Source organism: Protopterus annectens, chromosome 15.part0 (genome assembly GCF_019279795.1).
Source record: "Protopterus annectens isolate FY-2018-M chromosome 15.part0, PAN1.0, whole genome shotgun sequence".
NCBI classification, from domain to species: Eukaryota; Metazoa; Chordata; order Ceratodontiformes; family Protopteridae; genus Protopterus; species Protopterus annectens.
In genome coordinates, this window is record NC_056749.1 from 214,811,970 (window position 1) to 214,831,171 (window position 19,202).

The window sequence follows — 19,202 nt, forward strand, 5'->3', positions numbered from 1 at the left end:
TGCAACTCCGAGACTCTCCTAGCAGAGGTAAGAGCTAATAGGATGGCTGTCTTCCAAGATAAAAACTTGATGTCAGATGTGGCAGCAGGCTCAAAAGGAGGTAAGGTGAGTTTTTCCAAAACATAGTTGAGATCCCAAGCAGGAATGGGAGGAGATCTAGGGGGCCTTAAGTTCTTAGCTCCTCTGAGAAACTGTCTCATGAGCCGATGGGAAAAGATTGGAGGGTCTGCATTATAATGAGCAGAAATAGCAGAGGCATAGATCTTTACGGAAGAGAGAGAGAGACCCTTATGTAAGAGGTCTGTCAGGTAAAGTAAAATCAGAGGAATGTTAGGAATAAGAGGATCAGAATCCTGAGCCTGCATCCAGGAGCAAAATCTCTTCCATTTTCCTGCATAAGATTTTCTAGTGCTAGGACGTCTAGCTTCTAAAATGACATCCATAACCTGCTTGGGTAGGAGAGAATGAATCAAAGACCCTGGATTAACCAGGCCGCCAGGCTGAGAGTTTTGACATGGGAGTGCAGAACCTGACCCTGGTGTTGGGATAGAAGGTTCGGAGTCTGTGGTAATACCCAAGGGGGCTCCAGACAAAGGTTTTTCAGTGTTGGGTACCAAAACTGTCGAGGCCAATTTGGGGCCAGCAAAATTATCATCTTGGGCTTGTCCTGTTTGATCTTTAATAACACCCGTGGAAGAAGAGGTAGAGGCGGAAAGGCATACCCAGAGAGGTTTCTCCAACTGAATGACAGTGCATCCACTTTCCAAGCTAGTTCGTGGAATGTCCTGGTGCAAAAAATCTGTAGTTGATGATTGAGGTGGGATGCAAAGAGGTCTATGTGAGGACATCCCCAGACTGCTGTAATCACCCTGAATATTTTGGTGCCCAGCTTCCATTCGTGTGGGTCTGACAGGTTTCTGCTCAGACTGTCTGCCAGGCAGTTTTGCTTCCCTGGTAGAAACTGAGCTTGAAGGTCCAGTTTGCAAGCTAGAGCTGTGTTCCATAGATTCATGGCTAGTCTGCAAAGGGGATAGGAATGAGATCCCCCTTGCTTGTTTATGTACCACATAACTGTGGTGTTGTCTGTCCGTATCAGTAGCTGTCCTGGTTGTAGAAGATTCCTGAGAGCCCAAAGAGCGTTCTGAACGGCTAACATTTCCTTTAAATTGATATGCAGGTGCTTCTGATCTTTTGTCCAAAGGCCCTGCAGACAGTTGCCCTGAAAATGGGCTCCCCATGCATAATCTGAAGCGTCCGTGGTTAGTATCGGAGTGGCTGGAGGCAGACTGAAAGGTTTTCCTATGTTTAGAGTACATGCCTTGGACCACCAAAGGAATTTCTTTTGAAGACAAGGCAGGACGGTGATCTGTATGTCTAAACTGTGGCAATGCTGAGACCATACACTTTTTAGGTACCACTGTATTTTCCTCATATGAAGTCTTGCATATGGTACGAGAAGGATGCAGGAGGCCATGTAACCCAAAGCCTGCAGGAATTTCCTTGCAGAAAGCTGAGTTAAAGTTGCCAAGGTTTTGAAAGTTGAAGCCAGCTGTAATTGTTTTTCGGATGCCAGAAATGCCATCTGGGCTGTTGTGTTTAGAAGAGCACCCAGAAAGGTTACCTGCTGTGAGTGTACCAAATTTGACTTTATGTTTACAGTGAATCCCAGGAACTTGAGAAGATTTTGAACAAATTCTAGATGCTGGAGTAAGACATCCTTGCTGTCTGCCTGAATAAGACAGTCATCCAGATAAGGGTAAATTTGAATTCCCTTGAGTCTGCAATAAGCAACTACTGGAGCCAGGCATTTGGTGAAGACCCTGGGCGCAGTAGACAATCCAAAGGGCAGTGCAGAGAATTGAAAGTGCCTCAATACGGCCTTGAGCCTGAGATATTTTCTGCATTCCTGCCTGATGGGAATGTGTAAATATGTCTCCTTTAAATCCAGAGTTACCATCCTTGCATTTTTGGTCAGCATTGGAAGTAGCTGCTGTAGAGTAAGCATCTTGAATTTTGGTATTTCGAGAAAGGTGTTCAAGACTGACCGATCCAGAATGGGTCTCCATGAATTTTGCTTTCTGGGGACTAGAAAGAGCCTTGAGTAAAAACCTTGTCCCATCTCTGAAAGTGGAACCAGTTCTATGGCTTTCATAGCCAAGAGAGTTTCCACCTGGTTTAAGGCCTCTAACCATTGATGTTTTGGAAGATCCGGCCATCCGCTTGGTCTTGGTAGGGTATGAAAATGGAATTTGTAACCTCTTGAAACCACATCCAGAGCCCACTTGTCTTGGGTTATACGAGTCCAATTTAGGTGAAAGAGAAAGTTTTCCTCCGAGAGGGGCTTCCAGGCAAGAAGTTCCTGCAGCCCAGCAGAGGGAGTCATTGAGCCTGTTTTCTATGAGCTTGCGACCTGTCCTCTCCTCCCCTAGGGGTGGAAGCAGTCCACTGTCTTGGTCTATAAGAGGCTTGCGTTTGAGGCCTTCCTCGGGAGCATCTGTATCTACCCCTCTGAGGCCTGTCGGAATTGGGAAAGGACCAATTTTTTGTAGGCCAATTCCTACTAAATCTGGGAGGCTGTACTTGCAAGAAATCTTTAACCGTTTGAATGGATTTTGCCTTGTCCTCCATCTTCTTTATCACCTCTTCAGCCTTAGGTCCAAACAAAACATTATGCCCAACAGGAGCATCCAAAAACTTAGCTTTAACTTGATCTGGCAAGTTTTGTTCCTTTAACCAAGCATGCCTTCTAATGACTGTACCAGAGGCAGCAGCCCTACAAGAAGCCTCCAAGGCATCAAATCCACAGTGTAAACCATGCTTCCCAACTTGTTCAGTGGCATGCATTAAATCCTGTAATTCCTTAACTGCACAGGCGGAAATGGTAGTTAGCTTTTGTTTCAAAACAGACAGAAGAAACTGCTGGTATTTCAGCATATGAAATTGACAGTTTAAACCCCTAATAGATAAAGTAGCAGAAGTGTACACTTTTTTTTCCCCAGCTTTCTAAAGATCTGGAATCCTTCTCAGTGGGAATGGGGTTTTTTGCAGTAGCGGCCTTAACCCCCTTAGGACCCTGAGAAATGGTTTCAGGATCAGCAGCAGGATTCTTGAATAAAAACTGGTGGGAATCAGGAACCCTATAATATCTGTCTGGCTTAACATGAGCTGGAGGAAAAGAGTCAGGAGTTAAGTTAGCCTCCGAAAAAGCATCATCCACAATATCCAAAATAGGGGGGATAGCCAGGGGTCTACGTTGGGGAAGAAGAAGAAAATCCCCAAGTCTTTTCTTAGATTCCGAGTACTCCTGTCCTTCCCAGTGAAAATGTTCCCTCATTTCATGTAAAGTTTCCCCAAAACAGAAATCCTCAGGGGGAGAAGCTAAAGGAATGGATTCCTCAGCATCAGAAGAAGAAACTGAAGAAACTGAAGAAACAGAAGCCTGATCAGAGGAGTCATAATACACTTCCTGCCTTGGCCTTTTACCTGAAGGGGGATGTGAACCCCTAATCATAGTATGCAAGTCCTCCACCATCTTAAGTAATTGTTTCTGAGACTTGGGTGCCGGATCAGAAGAGGCCTGGGCTGTAGTCTTTGTTTGGAAGGAGTCTTTGCCTTTGCCTTTATTAGAAGATGAGTAGGCCTGAAAACCCCTTCGGAAGCCGGTACCTGCACAGCGGCTCTGGACCCATCCGAAGGAGCGTTGTCCGAAGGTCCTGCAACAGAAATATTCAAAGGTCTAGTTGGCTCCTCGTGGGAGTCAGTTTCGGCCATCTTTTCCGAAATGGCCGACGACAGGGGCTGCAAAAGCGCCTCACTGATGACGGCCGAACCTGAAGCTGGCTCTGCTTGTACAATATCGATCGATTTGGACCTCGGAGGCCTGTCTTTATCCTTGAGTTGTTTGTGAACTCCGGTAGCCAGAACAGAATCCAACATTTTGTAATTAAAACGCCTACCGAAGTAATGAAATGCAAAATCGTACCTTCATTTAATTGTATGTTGATTGAATCTAGCACAAAACCGACAACTAGCTACGTCGTGGTCAGGGCCTAAGCAAGGAATACAGTAAGAATGGAAATCCTTATGAGGTATTTGCTTCCCACAAGAAATACAATTATTAACTTTTTCTGACATCGGACTGGAGCAAGAAAAAAGTTTCCCCAACGGGGTACTTGGCTTTGAGTAGGAGAAGAAAGTCTTCGGACTGAAGTTGTTTAGAAAAAAATTGTCAGGAGTCAGCCGACCGGCAAATGCGAACTGCTATCACCGCACGGCAAGAAAGACTGGAGAACATGGCGTCGGCTGTCAGCTTTGAACTCCTGGCGCTCTGACGTCAGGGAGCATGTCTGAGCAGCCGACGCCGGACCCAGACTTTGGGATTCTGGCAGACAGAGGACTGCCTGCCGGCAGGGGAGAACCCTGCAGTCATGACTGCAACAGTGAAACACGATGAACATCCTCTTGCTGTGAGGCGATAACGCAAAACGCTGCACCACCCATATAGACAGATAAATGCACACACATTTATGAAAAGGATGAATGAAATGCTAACAGGGCAATTATTTATATTTAAAACAATTTTTATATATACAGGTTTCTGAAAAGGATACACAAGATGATAAACAAAGGGCAAGAAAAGACTGTTTAGATGAGCACATTATGTCTTAAAACATAAAGAATGAAACATTAGGAAATTAAGTAACACCAGTAAACTAGAAAGGAAGAAAGTGTTATAGCACAACAGTTATTAAGAACATAGAAAAAAGCGACACGAAAGTTGCAAAGTTGGGGACAGGGATAATGTACATTATGAAGTTGTGAGTTAAACAAACAGATTAATACATAGAGAAATCTATTTTATGTACTTACCAGAATGACAGACTTAGCTGTTATTAGTCCAGACACTGAATACCCCTGGACTGTGAAATTCAGATTTCTATCACTGCTCACTGACTTCAATTCCCATGACTTGTTGGAAAGCCACAGACTTAACGAGGAAAAGACCTAACAAATGAGGCAAACACTGGAGAGTCTGCAGGCATGGCAAGGTGGGTGTACATGCAAATGCCTTTCTTTCCGACAGAACTCACCAAGTGTTTAACAACTTTAAAAGCCATAATAACCGTCACTGTGTGCCATTCAGTGGGCACAAAGCATGAGGTGAAGTTATGACTTAACATGGTACTTGGGCGCTAGTTATGGGTCAATGTTGTGATCATTTGCTCAGAGAGCGAACTAAGGCCACTTCTATAAATCAAGTCCTTTACTTGTAATGGGAATATTGAGTCCCTGGTCATCACTGGGAATGGAGAAACCATGTGGTTAATTCATTGGACTGAGTGTTGTGATGAAGCTGACTGGACGGGCAAAGCAACAACTGGTGATGCTGTGGGAGAAAGGGCCTTATGTCATTGGGCCATAACAGGAAGAACCAAATCTGGTGTGGCCAGAGAGAGACTATGAGAATGATCACGGCCTTGCACATCATGGCCTTCTGAAGAAATCTAGAGATGGTAGGCATGGGGGAATGAATAAAGAAGCCCTGGAGGCCAAATGTGAGACAATGAGTCTCTTGAGAGATATTTCTGTTCAGGTATGATGGATAAAAGCATGCTGCATTTGGCATTATATAGAGAGGCTAAATGATCTTAATGAATTACACATTTGCAGGGAATATTTGGAGTTAATTCTTTTACAGACCACTTGAGAGGGAGTAATACTTGCCTGCAATTACGCTAGATGCACCTGGACTGATCATTACAATAAGAAAGCAATGTAAAGTGGAGGCTCATTCTCATATCCACATAACTTCTCAACAAAAAGGTGGAGGCATGGGTTCCTTCCTGTTTATTGCGGTACCATACCACTACCACATTATCAGATCGGAGGGGCACTGCACCTTGAGGGAGACCAAGTGGCAAAGCTCTAAAATAGTAACAGACTCGTACCTGAAAGTGTAGGAATCTAATACATGGTTTGGCTATTTTGATATGTAAATAAGTGTCCTAAAGATCCAAAGAGCACATCAATTCCCTGCCTGCAAGATAAGTGTCCTAAAGATCCGAACAGCACATCAATTCCCTGCCTGGAAGCAAGGAAAGCTTGCACTATGACTTCCTGGAACAACTCATTTACATATGGATTTAGAAGGAGGTGTAAAACAGGTTGGGGGTCTTGGTGCCTAACAAGACTAAAGAAGAATATGAATATCTGGAGACTCTTATCTGGTAGGACCTCCTGGAGAGTACTTTTCCTGGAACAGAATTTCTACCTCCTGCTCTGCCACCCTCCTTCAATGTGGTGGCAGTGTTGGAGGCAGGAGGGAAGGTGTTTGGGTGCTGTTAAAAACAGTATCATGTAGCCTCTGGATAGGATCTCCCTATCCCAACTATCCAGAGTGATAACTAGCCCCACAAAATGATGCAAACAGACATCTCCTGACTGCCTCCATGAGCAGGGAGCTGTGCAACAATTCAGGGTAGATATTAAATGATCTGGAACAGAACACACAAACACCTTGTTAATGCTGACCAACTCTTTCTCTGGAGGCTGCTACCACAGTTGTTCCCCCTTCCGCAAGAACATCTACTGATAGGCTGCTACTTATAAGGCTGTTGGGGTTTTCTACACTTAAAGGTTCTTGGACTCCTTTTGGTTTCTTTGGAAGGGTCTCTGCAGAGCAGAGAACCTAACCCCAACATCTGTGAGCATTTTGCCCTCTTGTCCAAATTGCTAGAGGTTGTCCTTGACCTTCTTCTCAAACAGAGAAGATCTATCCAATGGGCACTTATGAAGGTCACCTTAATGTGTTCCACAAACTCAGTGAGTTAAGCCATTACTGACATCAGAATGCGATGCCTGAACCTGCTGACTGAGCTGCTCCATCTACTGCATTACATAATAGTCATATCAATAAAGTGATGGAGTTGATGGTGTTCATTTGGGCCTCCAAATGCTTGCGAAGATCCTCAGTGGACATCATTTTCAGAGTCTCCATGGTTTTGCCCAGTGGGTCCCTCTGAAACATAGTCATGCAAGTCAAGAAATTTAATACCCACACTGTAAAAGTACTTACCACATGCATATGCTTCCTAAGACTATCCATCAGTGTCTGCCTGTTCTACAATAAAGTCAAAAGGGGAGCAACCTCGGAGCAGTCAGTCTCGACTACTCTGGCACGGATGGCATGAAAGTGGTCTTTGGTACCAAGGGATCAACCGTGAAGAGTACTGGCATAAAGGTCCAGAAAAGTTTGGTGCTGGTGTAAACACTGAGAAGCTTTAAGCATTAATCCTCTTGGGTCTAGTGGGGATAGGCACTGATGAAGTTTGTGTTGACCTTTACACATGCAACAAATCAACACCAAAGACAGAGTACTGAAGAGTGCAGAACATCAGCATCTCTCTTGTAAATTCCGTAACAATTTTTAAAAATGGGCTTAGGAAAAGAAGAGGAATGATGGCAGGTGGGACTTCATCTTATACCACCCTAGACAGAGGGGGCAGACAGAATGCCAAACTGATGATGAGCCTTCATGAAAGTGGACAGCATCTTGTCCCAATTGAGCTGGGTATGACTCCAAAGGGACCTTGAGGAATGAAAGGAAGCAGCAGCTACTGGTTTAAAAGACAAAAAAAATTAATTCCTGATCCAAGGAGAAGCTTCCCACACTCCTCCTTGGAGCACAGTCTGTCAGCCCCAAGGAATATCATACTGACGGATGGAAGGAAGCAGAGGGATGTATTTATACAGCAGTGGTTTTGAATGCAAGTGGCAAGTATTTGTCTTGGTGTATTCTTAGACATTTGGTACAAATAACAGTTTCAATGGGGGGGGGGGGGTAATTGCCCATTAAGGTTAAAAGTTTTAACTGATCCTCTCCTTTAGGAGATTTTTGCTCCCCTATGCCCAGCTACCATCAAATCCCCCCTTGGCACTTGAACCCATTTATTCCCCTCATGCTAGGTATTTTGACAAGGAAGGACAGAAACTTCCTGAGTGTAGCCAAGAGGAAGTTCTGCATCTCTTGCTTGCTTACCTCACCCTGGCAAGGTGAGTCTGTCTTGCCACCAAGACTGAAGCCCACAAGCAACAGTTCCTTCTTGTCCTCACCTCAACTTGGACAATCATTCCATCAGCTACGTTAGCCTGGCTTATTACCCAGAGTGGAATTCATACAGCGACCACACCTGGCCCTAGTTAACAAGCACTTCCTCTAAAAGACCCACACTATCCTTATGCGCATACTGGAGGTGTCTCTTCCTTGCTAAATGCTAAGCCTACCCTAAACCCATCCTGTGGCTACATCATCATAAGTCCTCCAATACCCTCTCATGATATATGCATGCTCCCATACCATAACTGCTGTTTACAGCTATCACAGGCTTGGGAAGACAAGTCTGTGCTTTTCCAGTTAATGACCTTAGTGCAAGCTTCTGCTAGCTTTTGGAGCAGTGGACAACCAGGACCACTATACCCTCCACCCCATAAAGGGCAAGCTGACACCATGTTCATTCCCATCTGGGTCTTCCGAACATCCAAGACACTAGTGAAACTTGGGTTATCCAATTCATATTCAGGCCTTCATCCCCTTGCACCACAGACACAGGTTCAAGAGTCTGGAAATTTGGATTGTCAAGACAGAACTGGAAGTAAAAAGCATTGCTTTCAATTTGCTAGCATTCATTGCAAGTTTGGCGTTAACTTTCTTCACATTTGGCTAAGTAAGTTTATTTTGACTCTGGAATGCGTGCATTTGTACACCTCAGCTTATTTTTAAAAAGTACATATTATTCAAGAAAAGACCTGCTTATGAGTTGAACATAACCTTCATCAGTCAGGGGTCCAGTCATCTAAGATCTGTAGTAGCTTCAAACATAATGGAAACTATTTCACAAAGAGCAGGTACCCATACCTTACTTTCACCCATGTGCACAGAAAGATCTAGCTGGCAAAAGCAATGCTAACTGACGAAGAAAGTTAGTACAATGCACTCCAGTTCTGGGGGAGATTTTCCTTCAGCATGGTTCTTTATTAATCCAAAGTCTGGTAACCTTAAGTGATACATTCCACTACTTGACTTGGCAGAGACGACTTATGTCTGACAGGATATTATACTCCAACCTTCTTTTTGAATGGTTAAATAGATATGTCGCCACTGAAACAATCTGGCAGTTTAGTGCACAGCAGTAATGTTTTCAACAGATTGGGAATTTCATTTTATAGTCCGCAGTTTTAATTTTGTTAAGTCTCAGTGTGACAATCAGCAACTGACATATGTAGGCAGTGCTACCAAGCTGCTCCTAAACTGACTAGGGAGAACTATTTTCAACAGACAAATAAAAATATAAATTAGGGTAGCTTGCATTTCTTACTATTGTCAACTCCTCTTTCAATTTCTTGTTTCCAGGCATCTTAGAGGCACTGGCCTCAGAATTATTTTTATACTCTTTCCACTGTCAATCTTTGCTTTTATTTCTCAGTCTTTCACCAAAACCCTCCCATCCCCTAAATCAAAGAGTTGTCTTATTTTGTAATAAAAATACCAGTAATGCCTCGATCTGCCGGAGTTTAATACTTCTTCCATTTTCTACCATGCATGATAATTAATATGTGAAGAACAAAACAGATGCTCCTAAAAACTGAGTCATGACATGTCTATTACAAGCACATTTCTCTGGGGAAGTCATTACAATTAATTTTAACGATTGCAAACCACAAAAGGCAATCCCCTTCAAACTGTGAACTCGTACTGCAATACTTGGTCAAAAGGAGATACCTAGGCCGGTAATGACCAAAATACTGTCTTAACAAGCTGTTCAGTGTTTGTTTCTGATGTATCAAGAGCTGAAACTAGTACTTGCCAGTGATGTATTTACACTGGCCACTCACCATCCTATTAGTCCTGGATTCTACACAAGTCATGTGTGAGTTTGCACATGGGACAATACTAAGCAATCAGATGGACCACAGCCATCACTTGTCGTTGAAGGTTGTGCGTCAGGGCTGGTAACTCGGCACGTAAAAATCCACTACCAAACATTAGCGGACCAGAGTTCCGCTGTGGTGACCCCTAACCAGGATAAGCCGAAAGACACAACAACAACTAAAAACAGCATCTCTACAAAGATTTTTACTTTACAGAGCAAAGTACTTAATACCAGGGACACAGAGTAATGTGATGGGTTCTAACCATTCTGTAGACTATGTATAAACTACATACTTAACTATTTCTGGATATATCCCACGTCTACGGACATACGAAATCAAAGACAGTGTAGACAGATTCCTACACACGTGTCCTTTACAGGCGTCATATACGGCAGTGTGCTGTTGCTGAGGAAGAATTCTGCAGCAGGCCTCCGTTACTATCAGGCTCATTCATACCTTGAGGACAGGAGATGGAGAGATACGATTCTGCCTGCTTTATTCAACATCCCATCATGACACTGAAATAGATAAAAGAAATAAACAGCTTCAACAGTATTTAATTTACCATACACACTATACAGATAAGGGAGCTCTGTACTGGACAAAGGTTAGGTTTCCTGGCTAGATCACTGCAGAACTGGAATGCCTCTTTTAATAAGGAAACAATGTATGCTACATTACCAGCTATACAAATGCTGCTGTGAAACAACCTACAGAGGTACTGACTGGAAGACAACAAATTAGTGGGAAAAGTATGCTTGTTTTCTTCCACCACACACAACAGGAAAACTACAAAGCCTTCAGCAACTGAAATGTGGGGAGAGAGTGATACTAGTAATAAACAACCGACTACACTGAGCCCAGCTGCAGTAAGGTAAAGGAAATAAAGAAAGAAAACACACACACACACAAATACACAAATAGGATGCGCTAACTTCAAACACTTGAAAATGTAAATGACTGCATATCCTAAAGTATTTTTTAAACATTTTAAAGAACTGCTACCATTATTTTTGCAACAATTTGCTTCTAAGAGCCATCTGGGAAGAAGTCTGGCATGATATGGGATATACTACCACTAAACAGGTAAAATATTTTCAGTGAACTATCTGCAAAACTGGAGTACCAATTGATACAGAGTGGCAAAAGTGCATAAAACAAACAAACGTACTGGGGACTGTGAAGCTTTATGTTCAAATAATTTCTGCTGCTGCTTACACGGATACTATTGATAAAAGTTTAGACATATACAGATTTTATTCTTTCCCCTAGTGCAAAACTGGCTTGCTAATTCGTACACCATCTGCTGTTTTACTGACCTCTGCCCTGCAAAGTCTGTCTGGACTTCTCAGATAGTAGAGCTTAGTTTATAATCTCAGGATGAATAATTAACCAAACAGCAGGAATAATTCTGTGAATCTGATAACCATTAAGTCAGGTGTATTTGTTTCTTTGTAATTACTGCAACTGCAGGGGTAATTTTTTGATTATAATTAAATACAGACTACACACAGTGTACCAATCAGCAGCTACTGAACAAAAAAAAAATGCATAGTCAGTGAAACATATTCTGAAGACCACAGTAAATACGGCTCTGCATGTAAATCAGAAAACTGTTTGTTTGCAATAAGAAAAATAACACTGATCTCTTGTGTATTTTAACTAGACGTATCTGAAGGCACTGCTTGCGAAAGAACATCTAAAAATGCAAATATTGTAAATCTGCTTTCTACAAACTTGGTGACTCCAGTTCTATGGCTGTTTTTACCCATTTTTTTTTTGGCAGATTGTGTTGACTTTATGTGTACACAGCTTCACTGTTACAAAGACAGTTTATCAAAATCAAATGTGTTTTTTAAATGTTGTTTTATTTACTTAACTGTGTAATTGAACTGGTCCTTCTTGGAGACTTTTCAACCCACAACACAGGCCACAAGTGCAAGGATAAATATAACATGTGTATGGATAATTTAGTGTAACCAGGCAACAGACATTTTTTTTTGGTGGAGCACCCAGAGAAAAGTACACTATGTACACACACAATGACCATAACACAGGACAGAGTTACGTGTGCTCACACTTCTTAACCTGTAAGAAATCTGGAGAAAGCCAAAAATAACTGGAGACAAAGTTCCAAAAATAGGGACAGACTTTAATTATTGCACTTACAAATGGAGAAAATTGCTAGAAAAACAAGTTTTACATTAATACACACCTTCTGAAGGATGTGATGACTGAAACTCAAATATCTAACCAGTCCTCAGTGATTTGCCAAAAAAGCACAAATTCTATGAAGAGCCCAAAAATATAAGGCAAAAATCTGGATAAATGAAAGGTATGCTTATGCTTACCATATAAAAACTGAAAAGTTTGCCAAAATAATTTAACACTCTCGTCTATACATTAGTGACAACGTGCAATATACAGCCACATATAGAATACTACAAAACGTTATGTTAAATGCATTTAAGTGTAGTGTAAGAATTCAAAGGCACAGTACAAAATTTGGACTGCGGTCCTAGTCAGTTTTTGCAGAATGTAATTCAGGAGCGATGGTCCACTTCAAAAGGCATGCCTAATCCTGTCTGATTCAAAGATTGTGTGTCACTTTATGCAGCAGAAGAGGCTCAGACAAGCACACAAGAAAAAACTCAGACAGCATATACTGTGTAGTACAATGAATCTGTCATTTACTACTAAATTTATTTACCAGAGTAAACTATGTAAGATCAACTTCAGGCTCAGGCCAGGTTCACTGCAAAACAAGATAAAGTTTAAACAACAACAATGCAAGGAAAAGAAAAAAAAAGTAACATCTATGTACAAGGGTTTACAGAGAAAGCACAGTTGCACACACCCTACCTACCTGTAACAGTAGTTGTTAGACTTCCTCAACGCCATAGCAGCATTTTGGGTTATCTGCCAAGGTAACCCAGTACTGGCCAGCTTTGAAAAGTTCAGACTCCCCCCCACCTTCCTCCCTCTCTCTTCCAGTGACAGCTGCTTGGTTGACATTTCCTGCAATGGAAACTAGAAGATATGTACTTACCATAGCTTGGCATCCGTGTTGTCCATTTTCATTCTTCCTCACTAGTTGGTTACAGATCTGACCCTCGGATCAGACTCTGACGCACGTCTTAGACTTGGATCCTAGTCTCAAGCTTCTCCCTCTTCCCATAATGCTCCACCATCCTAATGCTCCACCATCTCTGTAGCTTCCTCAGAACAAGTTTGCTGCCTTATTATCTACTAAATAAATAGACATAATAGACATAAGGAAATCAGTGGCTCAAGCCAGGAACATAAGGGTTCCCATAAATCCCATAGGTCTTCAGGGACTAACAGGATGGGGGAAGGCTGGGAGGGAAGGTGAGGAAAAATGAAAAAGGAAAAAGTACAGTTTTGTACCTACCATAAATGTAGATGTCCGATAGGTATGCATCTGCAGTCCTAACATATGGGTTGTCCTGCCTCAGGCAGCCCTTTGGTCGGCCGGATTCCAAAGTCTGGGTCTGGCCTCGGCTGATGTCGCACTTCACCCGACGTCATCGCTGCTGGGGTATAAAGGCATCAGCCGACGCCATTTTCCTCAGTGTTTCTTGCCCCAGATGCCAGGTGCCCTCTAGGAAGGCTAAATTTGGATAAATGCAAATAATTCCAAACAGTAGAGAGCAAAAAATCTATATATATATATATATATATATATATATATATATATATATATACATACAAACAAATACACCATAACAGATTCCCCCAGCTAGCTAAAAGAGGGGTAAGTACCCTAGGAATACCACAGAGGGGAAGGAGGGTGGGTAATCCTGACTGCAGATGCATACCTATCGGACATCTACATTTATGGTAGGTACAAAACTGTACTATGTCCTTCAAGGATGCATCTGCAGTCCTAACATATGGGTAGAATACCATAGCCAAACTGGGGGAGGAGATACTAAGATAAAGATAGTGTAGTGAAGATCCCTTGCAAAACAGCAGTTGCAAAACCTGCTCGGGATCTGGAATATAAAGGAAGATTATAATGCTTGGCAAATGTATACACGGAGCTCCAAGTAGCAGCTTCTAAAATGTCTTTGGTAGCCACTCCTCGTAGGAAAGCTGTAGTGGTGGCTGTAGCTCTTGTGGAGTGAGGTCTGATATTTTCTGTAGCTCTTGTGGAGTGAGGTCTGATATTTTCTGTAGCTCTTGTGGAGTGAGGTCTGATATTTTCTGGAGTTGTCTTTCCATGAAAAGAGTAGCAAAATCTAATGCAATTTCCTATCCATTTTGAGATTGTCTGTTTTGAAATTGCTTTTCCTTGCATTCCTGTTGCATATGCTACCAGAAGCTGGTCAGTTTTTCTGTTGGTCTTAGTTCTGTCCAGACAGTAGTGTAATTGTCTGTGCACATCCAAGATATGTAGTAGTCTTTCCCCCCTGTTCTGTGGGTTGGGGAAGAATGTAGGTAAATGAATTGCTTGGTTCAATGATACTCTGGATACCACTTTTGGCATAAAAGTAGGGTTAGTTCTCAGAGACACTCTATCCTGATGGAAGATAAGGAAGGGCTGTACTGCCATTAATGCCTGTAACTCAGATACCCTTCTTGCTGAAGTGATTGCAAGCAGGAAAGCAGTTTTCCAAGATAAGAACTGTAAGTCTGCTGTTGCTGCTGGTTCAAAAGGGGGAAGTGTTAACTTTTCCAGCACAAAATTGAGATCCCATGTAGGCAAAGGTGGTTTCCTTGGAGGCTTTACATTTTTGATTCCTCTCAGGAACTGCCTGAGTAGAGGATGACAGAAAACAGGAGGATCCATGTTGTATTCTGCTGAAATTGCTGATGCATGAATCTTAATGGAGGAGTAGGACAAGCCATTGTGGAACAGTTCTGCTAAGTATTCCAGGATGTTTGCTATGTTTGCCAATGAGACATTTTCCCCTTTTGCTGCACTCCAAATGAGGTATCTTTTCCATTTGGCTGAATAAGTCTTCCTTGTGGAGGGTCTGCGAGCCTCCAGGATAATGTCCTTAACCCTCTGAGATAAATTTGGGTTATTTTGTTTTATGCACTATTCCAAGCAGCTAGCTGTAGTGTTTTCAAGTTTGGATGTAGGATCTTGTAGTTGTTCTGTGTTAGAAGCAAAGGACATAGAGGTAGAGGCCATGCGTGTGTCCGAGACATGCTTCTCAGTAGCGGGTACCAATGTTGCCTCGGCCAGTCTGGAGCTATCAGGATTATCCTTGGCTGATCCTCTTTGATCTTCAGTAGGACTTTGTGCATCAAAGGAAGAGGTGGGAATGCATATGCTGTCAGGTTTTTCCAGCTGAAGGAAAGGGTGTCCACCCTCCAAGCAAGTGGGTGGTATGCTCTTGTGCAGAATTTCTTCAATTGGTGGTTGTGTGGGGAGGCGGTAGTCCCCATTTTTTTGTTATGGTTTTGAAGATATCTGGATGCAGCATCCATTCGTGAGTATCCGTGGTAGTTCTGCTTAAGGTGTCTGCTAGTGAATTTTCTTTTCCTGGTACAAATCTGGCCTGGAGTTGAATGTTGAGATTCAGGGCCACATTCCACAGGTCCATTGCCATCCGGCATAGAGATTCAGGGCCACATTCCACAGGTCCATTGCCATCCGGCATAGAGGATATGAGTGTGTACCTCCCTGTTTGTTGATGTACCACATGACTGTGGTATTGTCCGCCCTTATTAGCAGGTGACCTTGTTGAAGAAATGGTCTGAATGCCTGGATTGCATGTTTCACTGCCAGCATCTCCTTTTGATTTATGTGTCGATTCAGCTGGTCTTGGGTCCATAGGCCTTGTATACATTTGTCCACCATGTGTGCCCCCCAGTCTAGGTCTGAGGCGTCCGTGGTGATGGTCTGGCTTGGATGAGGTTTGTGGAAAGGCAAACCTCTGTTCAACTGACAGGCCTGAGCCCACCACAGGAATTCTTGCTTCAGGCATGGAATTATTGGAATCTGGGCTTCTTGCTTCAGGCATGGAATTATTGGAATCTGGGCTTCTAGGCTGTGCTTGTGTTGAGACCATACATTCCTTAGGTACCATTGCAACTTTCTCATATGCAGTCTGGCATGCGGAATCAATATTATGCAGGATGCCATGTAACCCAGGGCTTGCAGGACTTTCCTTGCAGTAAGCGGAGTCTGTGATGCTAATGTCATGAAATAGACTGGTAGTTGCTTTTGTTTTTCTTCTGTGAGAAAGGCCATCTGAGTTGATGTATCCTGTTCTGCACCCAAGAATGTTCTTTGGGATGGTACTAGTCTTGACTTTTGCATGTTGACTGTGTATCCCAAGGCTTGCAGCAGTTGTATGACCTTTTCCAGATCTTCTGTTAATTTTGTCTTGTTGTCCGCTTGTATTAGGCAGTCATCCAGGTATGGGTAAATTTGAATTCCCTGAAGCCTGCAATGAGCAATTACTGATGCCAGGCATTTCGTGAATACTCTGGGCGCAGTAGATAAGCCAAAGGGCAATGCTGAGAATTGATAATGCTCTGATCCTGCAAGAAATCTGAGGTGTCTTCTGCAATCTGGTCGTATAGGGACGTGCAGGTATGCCTCCTTGAGATCTGGAGTCACCAGCCAAGACTCCTTGCCCAGCATGGAAGAAGTTGCTGTAGGGTCAGCATTTTGAATTTTGGGACAATGAGGTATGTGTTCAGAGCGGACAGGTCGAGAATAGGTCTCCATTGATTTTCTTTTCTTGGTACAAGGAAGAGCCTGGAGTAAAATTTTTGGCCTTGTTCCATAGGCGGTACCTTTTCTATAGCTCTCATCCTCAGTAGGTTGTTGATTTGTCTTAGAGCGTTTGTTTTTTGGCTTGGTGGTAGGTTTGGCATTCCTCTCTTTTTGGGTAGAGCGTGGAAGTGAAACCTGTAGCCTTTGTCTATTGTTTGTAAAGTCCATTTGTCTCCTGTAATGTAATGCCAGTTTATGGAAAATAAGGCTAGTTTTCCGCCCAAGGGTGCTTCCAGTTGTTCCCTGGTAGGCGGAATCAGAGCCAAGTCATTGTGTCTGTCCTGTGGAAGTGGTTGTAGCTGACTCTGTGGCAGTACTTCTCTGGTTGTTAGGCTGCCACTGACGTCCCCTGTAGGCACCCCTGGCTTGACCTCTGCCTCTTGGGCGTCTATTTCTGCCTCTCTGTGCTCTGGAGGAGTCTGGAAAGGACCAATTCTTCGAAGGCCAATTTCTGCTAAACCTCGGAGGTTGGACCTGTAAGAAATCCTTGACTGTTTGGACAGATTTTGCTTTTTCTTCCACCTTCTTTAGAACCTGCTGTGCAGGGGAGCCAAACAAACTTTGTTTCTCCATAGGAGCATCTAGGAGTTTTGACTTAACATGGTCTGGTAAGGATTGTTCTTTTAACCAGGCATGCCTTCTAATCACTGTTCCAGTCATAGCTGATCTAAAGGAAGCCTCCAGTGCATCATAGCCACATTTTAAGAAATGGTTACTGACCTGCTGAGAGTTATGTACCAAATCCTGAAGGGACTTGCGGTCTATAGGTTCAGGAGAGGACAATTTTTTTATTTAGCTGGTCTAACAAAATTCCTGGTACTGAATCATGTGAAATTGACAGTTTAAGGCCCTGGGCGAAAGAGTAGCAGAAGTATAAACCTTTTTACCCCATCTCTCTAATGCTCTAGATTCCCTTTCAGAGGGCTTTGGGGCCCTGTGAAATGGTTTCAGGATCTGCAACAGGAGCCTTATACAAATGGTAGTGTGTGTCCGGGACCCTGTAATATCTGTCAGGCTTGGCAGGGGCCGGAGGAAGAGAATCAGGGGCAGTACAGGCATCATTATATGCATCATCAACAACTGTTAGTACTGGAGGAATGGCTAAAGGCCTATGCTGTGGTAAATGTAAAAAAGTCCTTAGCCTTTTCCTTGAATCTGAAAAACCCTGGCCCTGCCATTGAAAGTGTTCCCTCATAGCATGTAAGGTTTCCCCAAAAGAAAATTCTTCAGGAGGAGAAGCAGAAGGAATGGAGTCTTCTGCATCAGAATCCTCATAAGGAGAATATGGGCCTTCCTGAGGGTCTGTAATATCTGAGTCATCCGAGGAATAGTCTGTAGAAACAGGTTCGGCGGGTTCAGTTCTAGGCCTCTTATCTGGAGGGGGTTGAGAGGCCCTGTCTGGGTGAGGTTGGGATCCCCTGATCAAAGGAATGAGATCCTCAGCCAAGCTGAGCATTTGGGAACTAGAGGTAGGCCTGTGTGAGGGAGTTTTAGCAGGTAAGGCCTTAGATTTGGCTGCTTTAGCCCTGGAAAAAGCCTTGATAGACATAGATGCAGGGGGTCTAGCAGCCCCACGTGCAGGGGTAGATATGTCTAAAGGAATAGTATCTGATAAATCCTGGGTGCCTGCTTCAGTAGGGGTAATTTCAGTCGCAGATTCAGCCATGCTCTGTGAGGCCTCGGCTATCGGAGGCATGCTTTCGGCCGAAGGAAGAACCGAGGACTCTGTTTCAGCCGAAACCGAGACACTCGCGGTTGGCCTAACCGTGGTTTCAGCCGAAACCGCGGACCGCGAGTGTCGGTCCTTTTCCTTACGCTTTTTAGCTAATTGTGTAGTCGGAGTCTCCGACGGCATTTTGTATGCAAAAGCGGGACCAAAAAACTCCTCTGCAAACTCCGACTGACGTCTAAGCGTCAGTCGGTTGAAGGAAGCACAGGCTAGACAAGCTGATACGTCGTGGTCTGGGCCTAAACAAGGAAGGCAGTAAGAGTGGAAATCCTTATGAGGTATTTGTTTCCCACAAGTTAAACAATTATTTACTTTGACATCGGCTGAGGCAAGAAAGAGTCCCCAACGGTGTACTTAGCTTTTTAGAAGTCTTCGGTAGTAGAAATCTCTGGATCTGACCGACCGGCACTTGCGAACAGCTTCTGCTTCGGGCACCGTGCGGCAAGAAAGACTGAGGAAAATGGCGTCGGCTGATGCCTTTATACCCCAGCAGCGATGACGTCGGGTGAAGTGCGACATCAGCAGAGGCCAGACCCAGACTTTGGAATCCGACCGACCGAAGGGCTGCCTGAGGCAGGACAACCCATATGTTAGGACTGCAGATGCATCCTTGAAGGACATCACAGATGTCAAGTTATGGTAAGTACATAACTTCTAAATCTGATGTTGCCCTTTCCATTCTTCCTCGCCACTGGGTCAGAGTCGTCAGCTACACTACTCTAGAGTGGCCTCAAGGAAGGATATACAGGAGCACCGTTGAACCAAAAGCTCTACTTCTGGAGACAA

At 43.5% G+C, this 19,202-nt stretch overlaps 1 protein-coding gene across 3 annotated transcripts in view; it reads right to left on the reverse strand.

Moving 5' to 3' along the window:
- The window catches only part of AMER1 (APC membrane recruitment protein 1), a 243,290-nt gene that overhangs the window by 110,630 nt on the left and 113,458 nt on the right, over nucleotides 1-19,202 (reverse strand). For 2 of the 3 annotated variants that reach the window (XM_044057718.1, XM_044057719.1), the window contains exon 2: nucleotides 10,228-10,448. The gene's annotated coding sequence lies outside the window, so the exon portion shown is untranslated. Of the gene's footprint in view, nucleotides 1-10,222; nucleotides 10,449-19,202 lie in introns of all 3 variants that reach the window. The other variant, XM_044057720.1, reaches the window with a different exon arrangement.